General features: G+C 41.4%; 1 long non-coding RNA gene across 2 annotated transcripts in view; it reads right to left on the bottom strand.

Annotated features, from left to right (window-relative positions):
• The window catches only part of LOC125934382 (uncharacterized), a 365655-nt gene that overhangs the window by 315683 nt on the left and 32942 nt on the right, over window positions 1–17030 (bottom strand). The gene's annotated exons all lie outside the window — the stretch shown is intronic.

Raw genomic sequence — 17030 nt, 5'->3', positions numbered from 1 at the left:
AAACTAAAAATAAAACTACCCTAATTGCACTACTAGGCATTTATCCATGGGATACAGGTGTGCTGTTTTGAAGGGACATATGCACTCCCATGTTTATAGCGGCACTATCAACAATAGCCAAAGTATGGAAGGAGCCCAAATGTCCATCAATGGATGAATGGATAAAGAAGAAGTGGTACATATATATATATATATACTTGGCAATCAAAAAGAATGAAATCTTGCCATTTGCAACTATGTGGATGGAACTGGAGGATATTATGCTAAGTGAAATTAGTCAGTCAGAGAAAGACAAAAATCATATGACGTCACTCATATGAGGACTTTAAGAGACAAAACAGATGAACATAAGGGAAGGGAAACAAAAATAATATAAAAACAGGGAGGGGGACAAAACAGCAGAGACTCATGGAGAACAAACTGAGGGTTACTGGAGGGGTTGTGGAAGGGGAGATGGGCTAAATGGGTAAGGGGCACTAAGGAGTCTACTCCTGAAATCATTGTTGCACTATATGCTAACTAATTTGGATGTAAATTTTAAAAATTAAAAATTAAATTAAAAATTAATTAATTAATTAAATGAGATTAAATTAAGTCTGTCAAAGCCTTTTCACATCCCTTCAAAGTTTTTTTTTTAATTTTTTTTAATGTTTATTTATTTTTGAGACAGAGAGAGACAGAGCATGAATGGGGGAGGGTCAGAGAGAGGGAGACACAGAATCCGAAACAGGCTCCAGGCTCTGAGCTGTCAGCACAGGCGCCCGATGCGGGGCTCAAACTCACGGACCGCGAGACCCTGACCCTAGCCGAAGTCAGCGCTCAACCGACTGAGCCACCCAGGCGCCCCTCAAAGTTTTTTTTTTTTAATTTATTTCCCAGCTATATTGAGGTGTGATTGACAAATAAAAATTGTACATATTTAAGGTGTTATCCTAGTCCATTCAGGCTACTATGACAAAAATGCCATCAATTGCGTGGCTGCTAAACAACACACATTTATTTCTCATAATTCTGGACGCTGGGAAGTTCAAGATCATGGCACTAGCAGATTTGGTGTCTGGTGAGAACCTATTTCCTAGTTTATAGACCGTGCTTTCTGGTTGTAACCTTACATGGTGGGAAGGGGCAAGCTAGCCTTCCGGGCTCTCTTTAATAAGGGCACTAATTCCATTCACGAGGGCTCTACATTCATGACTTAAGCATTTCACAAAGCCCTCACCTCCTAATACTATCACACTGGGCACTAGGAGTTGAACTTATGGGGCGGGGTGGGGGGACACAAACATTCAGACCATAGCAGATATAACATGATGTTTTGATATTATGTAATGATTACCACAATCAACCTAATGAACACCCATCCTCTCACATAGTTACCTTTTCTGTGTGTGTGGTAAGAACACTTAGGATGTACTCTGAGCAAATTTCAAGTATACATTACAACATTTTAGCTCTAGTCAGCATGCTGTACAGTGGGTCTCTAGAATTTATCCATCTCATAACAAAGTGTGTACCCTTCGACCAACAAATATCTTATGATTCAAGTCAGCATTTACAGAACAACACATATTTGCCCTTTCTGTCAGCCCCACTAATGCTGGATCATTTCCCATAGCATATAAAATGCTTCAGTCACGTCTAACAAAAAAACAAAACCTTCATTGATCTCTATCGGAGTCTTACTAGATGCTGAGCAATCCCATTTCCTCTTCTGGGATTCACAGGCCCCCTCGCATTTAGGTGGAAGCAGATAACTGAGTTCTAGCCAATGAAATGAAGATAAAAGTGATACATCCAACTTCTAAGCACAATTCCTGCAATGTCCCGTGTAATTTTTACATACTCTCTTTCCTTCTCTTCCCACCTGGAAGCACAAGACCCTTGAAACTGTGGGAGGAATACAGGTTTCTAAATTTTTGACCTGGAGAGGAGCTACAGCAGAACATCTGCTTCAGATTCTGCCCAAGCAAGAAATAAACGTTTGCTATGTATATAAAGGATCTTGATTTTTTACATAGACACTATTCTCCATAGTCAATCTTTCTCGTTTCAGTAAATGTGTCGTGTAGTGGACATTCTTGCTTGTTTACCCAGCACTCATTCACCAAGGCCTGCTTCTTGGTGCGTGTTTGGCCTGTGCATGTGTGACACACAAGGCCCTGTATTCAGAAAAGCCCCATGCTTGGTTTAATGCTCTCCTGTCACCATCTTTAATTTTTTTAATGTTTATTTATTTTTGAGAAAGAGAGTGAGTGGGGGGAGGGGCAGGGAGAAGGGGACAGAGGATCCGAAGTGGGCTCTGCACTGACAGCAGCAAGCTCCATGCAGGGCTGGAACTCATGCACTGGGAGATCATGACCTGAGCTGAAGTCAGACACTCAACCGACTGAGCCTCCCAGGTGCCCACCATCTTAAAATTCTCACTGATCTCATTTTTGAAGTTGTGTTCTGTGAATGAAATTGGTAAGACAAAGGAGCGTGCACTTAAGCAGAGGAGATACATGTAATAATGTGTGTGTACTCACTCTTTGCTGCCCCAATTGCACATAGCATTTTAAATATCCCATGAGAACAGAATTTCCGTGAGCCCGTGATTCATGGAAGTTCAACAGGATTGAAAGTGAGACAAGGTAACCATGTTAAACTGAGTAAGTGGGATCACTGTGAGCCCTGAGATCTTCCTATAAATCAGAACTTGCTTCAGATGCAAAAAGAAGACAGTGGCAGTCTCAGAAACACAAAGAACCAAGGAACCCTGTCATGTTACTTTCCTATTAATTCCCTATATTAACCAACCACTTATGCTAAAAATGGCGACACTGAAGGAAAGTGAAAGACACTTTTCCCTAGTTCCTTTCACCTCATTCATCATAAGCCAAATGTAGAGAGTCTGGTAGAATGTGTGCACATCAAGAAGTGACAGGAACACAGACGGGTTAATTTTGTGCAATGTTTCCACCGTTTTTGTAAGAATAAAATACACCATGCATGTACCAGCTATGAAATGTGAGTTGTATAATTTTGGTGATTCTATGTGAGTTAAATGTTCTTATATCTGCATTTAAAGTTGGCAACGCACAATATAAAGATGAAAGGTGATATTGTAACAATTTAAAATTTTAGTTGTCCTTTACTTAGGATGACAATGAATATCAAATAAAAACACCATGGCAAATTGAAAGACCATAGAGAAAAGGAAAAGGTTTTATAATTGAGTACTTTCAGTGACACTTTTTTTCCTGCCTTTTGAATAAGGAAGTCCATATTTTCATGAGGGGCACATGGCAAATTATGTATCAGTCTGTGTTTGAATTCACCTCTTAATCTTTCTGAACAGAATCATGATTCAGACATGCAGTCCTCAGTTTCACATGGAGCATGCGTGGCTGTGCAGAAAACCAGCGCACTCTTGGCTCCAGGATTTGGCTCTGGTTGGCCTCAGTGAATCATCAGATTACATCCCTTGTTAGCAACCATTCTGTGAATCTTAGGACCCTTGCTTACATCCTTAAGATGTAAAAGTCTCTCTTTTTTAATGAAACGTCATCGAGTCAGGATATGATATGTGGAACTGTACCCAAACTCATGTGAGTTCACTCCTTGGTGAGTCATAGAAACTACAGCAGGTGGAGTTGTCACACAGAGTAAACTATATTTGCGGCAAGTAAGGAGACCATGGGAATAACTTCCAAAGCCATGACTCCTGGAACAAGTCTGAATGGGCTCCTTTTATTTAGGGTTAGGATGAATAGTTAGGAAGGGGAGCCTTGTCACCATATGTAGAGGTGGGCGTCCTACACACACCCTAAGGAAACATGCCTATCTATACATACATTGCAGGTTATGACAGTGAGGTTTGTGCTTCTCCTTGGGTGGAGATTTTAGTATAATAATGAGAGAAAGGTAACTGCCAGTGTCTCCAAGGTCCATCTGTGCACCTGTGAGTGGGGGGTTATGTTCCAGTTGGTCTGGGTGGCCTGGGCCAGCGGCACTCTTCTTGCAGGCAGTCATTGTTTGAAGGGTGGCTTTAGTTTCTTCCAGGGATGCTATGCCCTCAGGTCTTTTGCCTGTGTTAAGAGATAAGCTGGAAAGAAGAACTTAAGGAAAAATGTGGAACGAAGGTTGGTGGGTACAAGCGGGTGAGCGGTACAGGTCGGGTCTTGGGTCTAGCTGGTGACCGTCATCCTGAGGATAAAGCTGACACAAGGAGGAGGGCAAAGCTGAAAGACCTGAAGAGAAAAGGAGGCAGAGCGGTCAAGAGCTCAGCTGACCTGGCCTGGGGGTAGGTGTGGGGGAGGAATGAGAGAGAGAGAGAGAGAAAGAGAGAGAGAGAAAGAGAGAGAGAGAGAGAGAGAGAGAGCGCTTGTTCAAGCACCTGGCTCCAGGTGGGGGCCAGAGTTGTCAGGTGTCAGAGTAGCCAATTAAATCAACAAGCCAAAAATGAAAGAGTTAAGCCTTTAATCACCTACCTGGATGGCTAAAACCAGAGAAAGCAGTGACTCCTTCGGCTTCACTCTACCATGGAACAGAGTCAAGGGTCAGGTGGAGGTCAAGGGTCAGGGGGGGTGGTCTCACTGAACAAAAGGCTCTGGCAGTTTTGTGGAACGTGGGCAGAGAGGGAGGGGAAGGGCTGAGTGGGAAAGTACTCCTCCTTCCCCCAGAAGGTGGCATCAGCAGAGGAGACCAAAGAAGACCTCCGCCAAGGCTTCGGATAAAGAGATAGGAGTGGAGGCCCCAGGGCTAGGAATGCACATGTTCGTGGCAGGAGTCAGAGGGGCCCGAGTCCCTGACTGCAGCGCCCCCTAGAGACAGCAGTGCACTGGCTGCCCACCAAGTCTGCGTGGGGAGGGCAGCCATTCCCTGGGAGACTTGTCAAGTAGAGCTTTTGTGTTTGCCTACAGTTAGGCCTGAAAAGTCACACCTAGATCTCTAACCGGGAGCCAGACAATGAACCCTGAAGCCTGTCCTACCTCTGAACTTACATGAACCCTTATGAGTCTTTTTGTTTCAGCCAAAGCTTTCTTTTACTTTGGTCCAAATCATGTCTTTCCTTTTTTTTAAAAAACAATTTTTATTTATTTATTTATTTATTCATTTATTTATTTATTTTTAAGTGTTTATTTTTGAGAGAGAGAGAGAGGGAGGGGCAGACAGAGAGGGAGACAGAGGGTCTGTGCTGTCAGCAGAGAGCCTGATGTAGGGCTCAAACTCATGAACCGAGAGATCATGACCTGAGCCAAAGTTGGACACTTAACAGACTGAGCCACCTAGGTGCCCTACTGTTTATTTATTTTGAGAGAGAGAATCCCAAGGAGGCTCCACACTGTCAGTGCAAAGCCTAATGCAGGGCTCCATCCCATGGTTCATGAAATTATGACCTGAGCTGAAATCAAGAGTAGATGCTTAACCGACTGAGCCACCCAGGTGCCCCTGGCCCAAATCATTTCAATTGACATGTTCCACTATGCATCCAGTGGCTCCAACCAGAAACCTAAGAGTGAACTTTAATTCCTATCTTTCTCACGAAGGCACACATGCAAACCACTGATGAGTCCTGGCCAGTCTACCTCCAAGACCCATTCCCTCTTCTCCATCTCAGCTTTCCCCACCTTAATCCAAGCCATCTCAAGCTCAGCTGGACTACTTCCACAGGCTCCTAAATGTCTCCTGTCCCTGTGGCAATCCATCCTCCACCAAGCAGCAGGAGTGATCATCTTAAAACATTAACTTGAAAATCTTCATGACCCTCAGTGTAGAATCCAATTTGTGTGCCATGGCTTGAGAGACTTTACATGATGGGGCACCTGTCCATCACTCACTCTACCTTCCTTTCATGTCCCATCTTCATCTCTCACTACATTCGAGCCACACTAGTCTCCCTGCAATCCATTACATACTCCAAGCTCTTTCTACAGACCATTCCTTCTGCCTGGAATGCTGCCCACCCCCTCTGCAATACCCTCCTTTTTGTGCTGTCTCTACAGCTTAAACATCACCTCTTCAGAAATTCTTCTCAGACCACTCGTCTAAATAGCTTCCTCAACCTGAAATTTTCTCAATCCATTTTTTCTCTCTCCCTTACTATAGTGTAAGTTACAAGAAAGCAGGGATCTTTTCTCTAAGTTATGCATTGAATCCCCAGTGCCTAGAGTGTCCTTGTGTGATGGGCACTCTATAAAGATTTGCTAACTGATGTCTAGGCCAACAAGTAAGTTATCACCACATATATGCCAAGGTTCCCGAGGAGGAGGAGGTGATGGGATGTAAAATCCTATTATGAGTGTGAATCTCTTTTTAAACAAAGTAAATCTGCTGTTGGAAAAGATGAACTCATTCTAGCTTAGATGGGTTTTTGTTACTCTCATTAAAGAGTCCTGATTAATACAGAGCTTACTTGCTCTATTTGTCTATCTGTGTAAAATATAGTATATAACCATATATAATGTATATAATACAATGTATAATAATGTAATAAATATACATAATGTAAATACATGTCATATGTAACTATGTATGTTAAGTATAAACATATTGCATGCAAATGTATATACCAAAGAATTCTACACTCTAGAACTTTAGAACCTCTTCCTTTTCTTTCGCCCTCCCCTTCCTGCTCCTCTGTCATGTCTAACCTCCATGCTTTGACAGGTTTGCCCAGAATGGAAGAAGGCAGCTGAAAGGACAGGGACAGGGAATGAAGTTCTCAGACCCAAATGAGAAAACTTAATCCACTGGTAAATAACCTTCTTTTGCATGAGGAACAAATCAGGAAAAAGAAAATTGTTTCAGGATATTTCTTTTTTTCAAATAAATAATTTCTTAATGTTTAAAAATCAGAAATATAATCTCTATAACAGTTCTTAAAAACTATTTTATATTAATTCCTTGTCATGGATGAAGGGATTATTTTTTACTATGATTTCAGAAACTAAGTAACTAACACACTAATTACTATGTTGAGTCTTTGAATAAATGTTATGGTTGAGAAAGCATGCTGGAGGCTGGGTTTTTTTTTTTGTTTGTTTAAATGACCTTGTAAGCATCTTAACTAGGAAAACATGTTTGTCTCATAGCATCTCTTATACTGAATTCTTTAAAAGAAGTTTCTGTTGAGGACCCCTGAGTGGCTCAGTTGGTTAAGCGTCCGACTCTGACTTAGGTCATGATCTCATATTTCATGGGTTCAAGTCCCACAACAAGCTCTGTGCTGATAGCCTGAAGCCTGCTTCGAATTCTGTGTCTCCCTCCCTCTCTCTCTCTCTGCCCCTCCTCCGCTACTCGCTCTCTCTCTCTCTCCCCCTCAAAAATAAATAAACATTAAAAAAAAAAGTTTTAAAAAGTTTCTGTTGAAGCAACAAACAGATCCAGAGAAATAACTTCTCCATACACTCACTCTGAAAATAATCAGCTCAGGTTGGCCCCATAGCTGTTCTACAGTCTACATGGGGTTCATAGTGCGGTGAGTCCAGACAGGCCCCCCCCAGATGGGCCTGGGTAGTCTTCACTCTTCCCAGAATATACAGGAAACCAAATCCAAAACATGAAAAGTCTGCTTTATATCCACCAGCAGAGGGTGTACATTCCTTTTTTGCATTTTAAAATTTTATAGCGCACTGCTGACTCATGTTTTTAGTCCAAGGGCAGGACTTAAAAAGTGAGGCTTTTGCTATACACAGGATCATATTTCTAAGGTATTGGCGGAATTACATTATTTACTGGTTAAACGACTCAGATCTCTGAAGAAACCCTTTCCTGCATAACAAAACCTCCTCCATTAAAGGTGGCCTTCTCTAATTGAATGGTCATGGTAGCTCTGTCAAATGGTGACAGCCTTTCACTCTGGACCTCACTTTGATATTGCAGCTCTAGCAAATTACCACAGACTTGGTGGCTTAAACGATACAAATGTACTATCTTAAGGTTCTCTAGGTGAAAAGCCCCACACAGATCGCACTGGACTAAACTCAAGACGTCGACAGGGTTGTCTTCTCTACTGGGGCCTCTAGGGCATTGCTTTTTCTAGATCCCAGAGGCCATCTACATTCTTTGGCTCCTGCTCCCTTTCCTTCATCTTCCAAGCCAGGAGTGGCAAGTCAATTCCTCTTACATCACACCACTCTGACCTTTCTTCATAGTCCCGTCTCCCTGTAACTCACCTCTGCTTCCTCTTCCATTTTTGTTAAATGTTTATTTACTTATTTTGAGAAGGAAGGAGAGAGAGAGAGAGAGTAGGGGAGAGGCAGAGAGAGAGCGAGAGAGCAAGAGAGAATCCCAAGCGGGTTTCGTGCTATCAGTGTGTAGCCCAACTCGGGGCTCAACCCCCTGAGCCATGAGATCATGACCTGACCAGAAATCAAGAGTCCAATGCTTAACCAGCTGAGCCACCCAAGCACCCCTCTTCTTTCATTTTTAAGGAACCCTGTGATTACTTTGGGCCCATCCAGATAACCCAGGACAAGCTCCCTATCTTAAAGTCAGCCAATTAGGAACCTTAATTTCAACTGCAACTTTCTTTCTCCTTTTCCATTAAGGTAACATATCTATAGCAACTGCAACTTTCTTTCTCCTTTTCCATTAAGGTAACATATTTATAGATTCCAGGGATTAGGATGGACATTTTGGGGGCATTATTTTGCTTGTCATGCTCTGCATCCCTGCTCTGTAGCTTTCTCTGTGTCTATCTACATTCTCACTTCCGTTTCCAGGAATCAGTAACTACACATTTTTTTTTCAGTGTGTGAAAATTGCTGGTTTTAGAAATGTGAAATTGTGGAGTTTTATTTCCTTTGTTCATTGTGCTTAGGATCACTGGATTTAAAAATAGACTTAGTTAAGGGTAAAATAATATAATGTCTGGGATTTGCTTTAAAATAATCGACCGGGGAAAAATTGCAAGGCAAATAGATAAAATAAGACTAACAACAGGGTGGTAATTGTTGAATTGGATGATGACTAGATGGAGTTTAATTATATTCTTTTGTATGTATTTTCAAATGTTCATAATAAAAAGTTTCTAAAAAATTGAGACCTTCTTACTGAGAATTCAACTGACTTCCCCCCTTGTTTCTTTAATATTTGAAAAAGAATTTGATAAGAATAGTCAAAACTGCATACTAAACATGTCATTTTAAATGTACCAGTTTGACGGGAACCCTCTTGCACTGTTTGTGGGAATGCAAACTGGTACAGCCACTCTGGAAAACAGTGTGGAGGTTCCTCAAAAAATTGAAAATAGACCTACCCTATGACCCAGCAATAGTGCTGCTAGGAATTTACCCAAGGGATACAGGAGTACTGATGCATAGGGGCACTTTGTACCCCAATGTTTATAGCAGCACTCTCAACAATAGCCAAATTACGGAAAGAGCCTAAATGTCCAACAACTGATGAATGGATAAAGAAATTGTGATTTATATACACAAGGGAGTACTATGTGGCAATGAGAAAGAATGAAATATGGCCCTTTGTAGCAACGTGGATGGAACTGGAGAGTGTTATGCTAAGTGAAATAAACCATACAGAGAAAGACAGATACCACATGTTTTCACTCTTATGTGGATCCTGAGAAACTTAACAAAAACCCATGGGGGAGGGGAAGAAAAAAAAAGAGGTTAGAGTGGGAGAGAGCCAAAGCATAAGAGACTCTTAAAAACTAAGAACAAACTGAGGGCTGATGGGCGGTGGGAGGGAGGGGAGGGTGGGTGATGGCAATTGAGGAGGGCACCTGTTGGGATGAGCACTGGGTGTTGTGTGGAAACCAATTTGACAATAAATTTCATATATTGAAAAAAGATAAATGTACCAGTTTGAAATGCAGTTGGCTCTAAAAAAATTACTGAGATATAGTTTACAATGAAATGATGTTGATTTTTGTAAAATTAAACTTTTATTTTGAAGAAACTGTAGCGTCACATCTAATTGTAAGAAGAGAGATCTGATTTTCCCTTTACCTAGTTTCCCACAATGGTAACATCTTAACAAAACTATAGCATCTTATCACAACCAGGATACTGACATGACACGGTCAGGACACACCGCATTTTCATCACCACGAAGATCCTTCACGTTGCCCTTTTGTAACCAGCATGTTCTGCTTGGGTGTCAAATAGTTACGATATCTTCCAAATGAAGACCTTTCCGTGACTTCTACACCCCTTCCTTTCAGCTTTGCTTAGAAACTTTACAGCAATATCTTAAAGTAACCCAAACCTATTTTTCAGAGCTGTCAAACGTACCGCATGACATAATCCTAAAATTGTACTTGACTGAACGTTAGGTACCGTAGATGATCTAGCAGAATATAACCTCAAAGAAGGGATTGTGAGCAATGCACAGGATAGCAAAGAGGCGTCTTGGAATTACAGAGTCCAAGCCGCATGATGGGGAGGCAAGGCAGTCGGTGTCAGCCACTTTGATGGCCGGAAGATACTACCATTGACAGCTTCTCCTCCTTCCTGGAGGTTGAAGGGCTCATTGAAAAGCCTATATTTTCTAGCCCTCTCACAGCTACATGTGAGAGATGTGGCAACTATTCTTTTTTAAAATTTTTTAAATTTAATTTTAATTCCAGTGTAGCTAACACACAGTGCTGTATGAGTTTCAGGTGTACAATATGGTGTCTCAACAATTCCATATATTAGTCAGTACTCCTTATGACAAGTGCTCTCTTTAATCCTCTTCACTTATCTCACCCATCCCCCAAACTCCCCTCCCCTCTGGTAATTATCTGTTTGTTCTCTATGGTTAAGAGTCTGGTTTTTTGGCTTCTCTCTTTTTCTTCCCTTTGTTGGCTGTTTTGTTTCTTAAATTCCACATATGAGTGAGATCATATGGTATTTGTCTTTCTCTGACTGGCTTATTTCACTTAGCTTAATATTCTCTAGATCCTAAAATTATGTTCGCCTTTCTAGCTATTATGTCTCTCTTGCTATTTGAATGTAAACTTCTTAAAATGATGCACACTCATTTCCGAGTCTTCATGAATGCACCCCTCAACCCTAATGCACTTCATTCTTTTCCTACTACTCAATGGAAACTGCTCTAACCAAAGCCATCATTAACTTTCCAATCACCAAATAATGCGCACCTTCTTCTCTGCCTATATTACAGGAACACTCCATGATATCTGACCCTATGGACCATTCTCTCCTTTGAGTTTTCCCCTCTCCTGACTTCTTTACTTCTCTTATCCTCTAGTATCTCATTCTCAGTCTCCCTTTGTGACTTATCTTTTTCTTTTCTTTTTTTTTTAAATTTAAATCCAAGTTAGTTAACATATAGTATAATATTGCTTTCAGGAATAGAATTTAGTGACTCATCACTTACATATAACACCCAGGGCACATCCCAACAGGTGCCCTGCTTAATGCCCATCACCCATTTAGCCCATCCCCCCACCCAACACCCCTTCCAGCAACCCTCAGTTTGTTCTCTATATTTAAGAGTCTCTTATGGTTTGTGGCAACTATCTTTGGGCAAGGAGATGTAAGCACAGGGTAGCCTAGGACCTCTGGGAAGTTCTCAAAAAAAAAAAAAAAAAGTGGCGGGCATTTCTTCACGCCTTCCTGTTTGTTCCTTCCTGTGGCCAGCAATTGATCATTTGGGCAGAGAAGCAAAATAGAAGATGCCATGGTCTCTGAAGGCCTTGGAGCTGCCAAACCAACACTGGAGGGCCTATTTCTAGGCTTCTTTTACTGACAGAGTGATAAACCTCGATCTTGTTTAAGCCACAATATTGGGCTTTTTTCTCTTTTATGCAGACAGGAGTCCAAACTGACATAGGCAGTCTTCTTATCTAGAGGCTGAGGAAGTTCTCAGTTAAGGCTTGAGACTGCTCTTTTGATTTGGAAAAAAAAATGTTTTTCAATAGGCCTTTGATCATACAAAATCAAAGGCCTTCCCATCAGAGGATTAGAAGAATTAGAAACCACTGAAAGGTAAACAGCTCTGCAGAATGATGCAGAATTGTATCTTCCCTTGAGCAGAGTTGAGGCTCTGCAGAAAGAGGGCTATGATGGTAGAGAAAGGAAGAGGAGCAGGCAGGAAAGTTACCCTCTTTTTAGAAGGAAAAAAAAAAGGGGGTATAGTAGAAGGCCTGCACCCTGGGTAGAGTTTAAGGTCAGGGATTCCCACATGTATCATCTATTCTCTCAAAGATGCCCCTGCCACTAGGGGCCTAAGGAGGGTGACAGCCAATGTAGCAGCCTTCTGCAGAGATGGACCTAGATGCATACCGATGCATTAATTTTAAAGTGGATTTTTTTTTCTTTTCTGCTCTGTAATGTCCTTGCTAATGTCCAAGCAAGTGAACATCTGTTTTGTTTTGTTTCGTTTTCACTTCTCAGCATCCATTTCCCTCTGGTGGCATGAAGGTATTTTCCTTCAGAAGCTACTCCTCTCCTACTCTCATCCCTGTGGTTGGGTGGGTTTGATTCCTCACCCCCACCCCCTTCATTCTGGCCCCTAGTCTCTGAGAGCATTTGTCACAGTGATTATTTAAGGGATACTCTAGGAACCCAAGCCAAGTCCCAAGACCCAATGCTGGGATGTTGGCTAATGGGAAAGAAATACCTTCTTTCTGCTCAACTTGCTCAAGTGCCAGCACATAAGCACAGACATTCTGTGTCCTACATAATGCATGGAGAGAAAAGCAGCCTGAAAAAAAATTATAAGAGACCAAGAGATGATTGGCAGGAATTGAGCAATTGTCCAAAGCAAGAGGGCTACCTTGAAGGTGGAAATGGGACTTTAGACCCTGCTACTTTGGCCCTGAACAAAACGATCTCCGAAATCTGATGAACTTGAGAACACTCCAGTTACAATAATTAAATCAATATACCATGAATGAAATATGATATCTTCAGAAAACTGCTGACAGGTCCAAGCGGGAAGAGCTGAATCAGACAGTTGGCTAATATTATTCACATCTCTAAAAAAACAAAACAAAACAAAACAATGAGTCAACAAGGCATAGAGGGGAAAGCCTGAGAGAGATCTGAAATGCTGAATCTAGCACTGCCTCTCCAAATCCCAGAGACTACAAACACACTGAGTAACTAACTTGACTACCTGCTTGTTAGCACTTCCATACATCGGCTCTGATAGGACCTTTAACCTTTAAATATCACTCAACTTAAGCTTCGTGTCAACTCAACACTCTTTAAGCAACATTAAGATGACAATTTCACATCTGATGTAGCTTCCCATCAGTATAATTAAGGCTGATGTAGGGCCCTGCAAAGGAGATGGGCAGAGCCCAGATCAAAACCATTTGAGAGACGAGAAAGCCAAATTGTAGCTGGGAGGCCAAGTCCAAATATCAGGCCTGGACGGTCCTAAACAGAATCAGAATTTGGGGAAAGGGTGTGGAATTGGAAGGGGGATTTGGGTGAGGGGGTTTCTCTAACTTTCTGGGTTACAGGCAGTAAGAAAAAATCAAGTTGGAAAAGAACAAAGAGATTTTGGTAATTGTTCTAATCAGCCTGGGAGGGTCTACATCTAGCCTTTGTTGGCTAGGGCTCTGAGGAGTGCAGCAGGTTTAAGAGCATGAGCCAGGTGGACAGGAACAGGGCCCTATTCTTGGTTCTAGTCCTCTGCATGATAGAAGGCTTCTTGCCCACTAGGGGCCAAACCTATATTTTCATTAATGTTAGAAATACTATTAGAGGACTATTAAAGGACTACTATTTTCTAACTAGGAGTTAGAAAAACTCCTTTGTTCTAAAGCTTTTCCTTTCTAAAATTGTAAATGTCCATGAAGAGAGTTAATACATCAAACTTCACCACTCATGTTGATATTCTTTTTTTTTTTAATTTTTAGCATTTATTTATTTTTGAGAGAAAGAGACAGAGTGTGAGTGGGAGAGGGGCAGAGAGAGAGGGAGACACAGAAGCAGGCTCCAGGCTCTGAGCTGTCAGCACAGAGCCTGATGCAGGTCTCAAACTCACAAGTGGTGAGATCATGACCCAAGCTGAAGTTGGATGCCCAGCCTACTGAGCCACCCAGGAGCCCCACTCATGTTGATATTCTTACTGAGAAATTTCTTAAAAAAATTTTTTTTAAACATTTACTTACTTTTGAGAGACAGAGAGACAGAGCATGAGTGAGGGAGGAGCAGAGAGAGAGGGGAGACCCAGAATCTGAAGCAGGCTTCAGGCTCTGAACTGTTAGCACAAAGCTGATGCAGGGCTTGAACTCACGAACCATGAGATAATGACCTGGGCTGAAGTTGGACATTTAACTGACTGACCCACCCAGGTGCCCAAAGAGAAATTTTTTTGTTTAAGCAAAAATTTAAGTGCCCTCTGGGGCACCTGGGTGGCTCAGTCAGTTAAACACCCCACTCTTGATTTCAGCTCAGGTCATGACCTCATGGTTGGTGGGTTTGAGCCCGACATCACTGTCCCTGTGATTCTCTCTCTTCCTCTCTCTCTGTCCCTCCCCTCTGCCTCTCTCTCTCTCTCTGTCTCTCTCTCTCTTTCTCTTAAAATAAATAAACTTGAAAAAAAAATTAAGTGCCCTCTATTTTACTACTTAAAAAGCTTCATTGTTTTTACTAGTAAATGATTTTCTAAGAGTTAATTTTCCTAACTTTGAAAACGAAAAATTCATGCAGATCAATGAAGGACCCATGCTGGAAATAAATAATGTATGTAATATTTATGCTTAAAAAGCCTAAGCCATGATACTATTAATATGCAAAAATGGATTGTTAATTTCCATACATTTGCCCGTATACATATCATTGTTTTCATGACAACAGGGTATGTGAACCATGTATCTACAGTTCCCAAAACCATGTAAATCTTAAAGATTATCTACTGATCAAATAATGATCAACAGGCAGATTGCCAGGTTTCAAAAGCACTGCTGGTTTGGCTTTGATTCAGCACTTACATTAATGTCTGTTTATTTAATTTCCTACGGAAGAGAATCTGCATTGCTAAACTTGGAATATATAGTATGCATCCCTAATTTGGGTAAAACACCCATTCTGCCAGAGCTCCATAGTTAGAAAACAACCATAAAAGCTGTACGAAAACATATGTTAGTTTTCACAAATTGAAAGCTTTATTTGCAAAGCATCAGCCCACTCTACACAGGTGCTCTGCCTGTCATGAATTATCGCTTAAGCTTATGTCCTTGGTCCTGTTTACCTCCTCTCTCTTCCCTTCTTCCGGCTAACTCCATCGCCCTCCTCTGAGCAAGTTAACAACCTCTGCGTGCCCTTCCACACCTTCTATCTACTCTTTTAATTAGACAAACTCACATACGTGGGGATTTCCTCCTCACCATTTTACAAAATAAAAGGATTGTTATAAAAATTCTCTGGATTGCCTTTCTTAGTAAAATACATAGTGGAAATCTCTGCAAGTCATTTGATGGAGAGCTCACTCATTCTTTTAGCTATATAATAGTGCTTAATATTCTATGCTGCGAATAGAATATTCTATGCTTAATATTCTATGATGTGAATATACCACCATTTAGTCAGTTATTTCCTTCGTGATGGTTATATGCTTTGTTTCCAATTTTTTGTCCCTACAAAAAGTGCTGCAATAAAATAATATACTTAATATACGTAATAATAATACTTACGTATTAGTGCCTTTATTTCTAAGGACCAGCAGGAAGGAGATTACTGAGGCAAAGGTATGCATAGTTTTTATTTTAATAGGCACTGCCAGATTGCTTTGCCAATGGCCCGTATTGAATTCACAGTTCCAAATGTAGTGTATGAGCGAGCCCTCTCCTGCACTCACCGCTGTTGCTACTAGCCATAGGAATTCTGTTCTTTTCAATTATTGCATCTTGGTAAAAAGTGACTGTTGTTTTTTAAATATTCATCTTTGTTAATTTTAGTTTGCATGCACACTCACGAAGTTCTGGATCAGGGCCAGATTCCTAACACCTCACAGTAAATAGGTGTGCTGCCCCCTTGCCCCGTTCTGGGTTCTAGCTGTCTCTCTCACTGATGGGAACTCCTGTGATGTCCTAGTCTCCCTAGATGCACACAGACCTTTCTTTCACTCTAACAAATGAACAGTATCTAAGCTGGGTAAAGATCCCTGGGTAGGGTTTTTTTTGTTGTTTTGTTTGTTTGGTTTTCCCTTGGTAGTCTGTGGATTTCGTTTCATTCTCTCGAGCTTCAGGTTTGTTTGTTTGTTTTTTCTAAGATTCATTTATTTTTGAGAGAGAGAATGCAAGCAGAGAGGGTCAGAAAGAAAGGGGACGGGGGCGCCTGGGTGGCGCAGTCGGTTAAGCGTCCGACTTCAGCCAGGTCACGATCTCGCGGTCCGTGAGTTCGAGCCCCGCGTCAGGCTCTGGGCTGATGGCTCGGAGCCTGGAGCCTGTTTCCGATTCTGTGTCTCCCTCTCTCTCTGCCCCTCCCCCGTTCATGCTCTGTCTCTCTCTGTCCCAAAACTAAATAAAAAACGTTGAAAAAAAAAATTAAAAAAAAAAAAAAGAAAGAAAGGGGACGTAGGATCTGAAGCAGGCTCCTCGCTTACAGCGGCAAGCCTAATGTGGGGCTTGAACTCCTGAACCATGAGTTCATGACCTGAACCAAAGTTGGACGCTTCAACCGCTCAACCCACTGAGCCACCCAGGTGCCCCTGACTTTGGGTTTTTAATGCAAAATCTCATGCTAGGCTGATATTTTTCCTTTTTAAGTAAATTTTTCTTTCTATCCAACAGATTCTAAAATTAGTACTTTGAAAAAATACAATAAAATCAGTACTTTCACTTTTGGAGTTCAGGAATTTTCCCAGAACATACTGTAAGTGGGTATATCTGTTGTTGTTGTTGTTGTTGTTGTTGTTGTTATTGTTGTTGTTAATCAGTCTGACTGGAATTCAGGAAAGCCTTTCAATCTTTAAATTCAAATTGTTCTTTAGCTCTAAGAGATTTTCTTCCTTTTTTAATTCAGTTATTGCCTCTCCTCCATTCATTCCTTTTTCTCCTTCTGGTAATCTTATTAGTTACATGTTATATCTCCCATACCGGCCCTTCATGTCTTCATTTTTTCACC

This window comes from Panthera uncia (genome assembly GCF_023721935.1).
Source record: "Panthera uncia isolate 11264 chromosome A1 unlocalized genomic scaffold, Puncia_PCG_1.0 HiC_scaffold_17, whole genome shotgun sequence".
Classification (NCBI taxonomy): Eukaryota; Metazoa; Chordata; class Mammalia; order Carnivora; family Felidae; genus Panthera; species Panthera uncia.
This window is presented reverse-complemented; position numbering and strand designations above follow the sequence as displayed.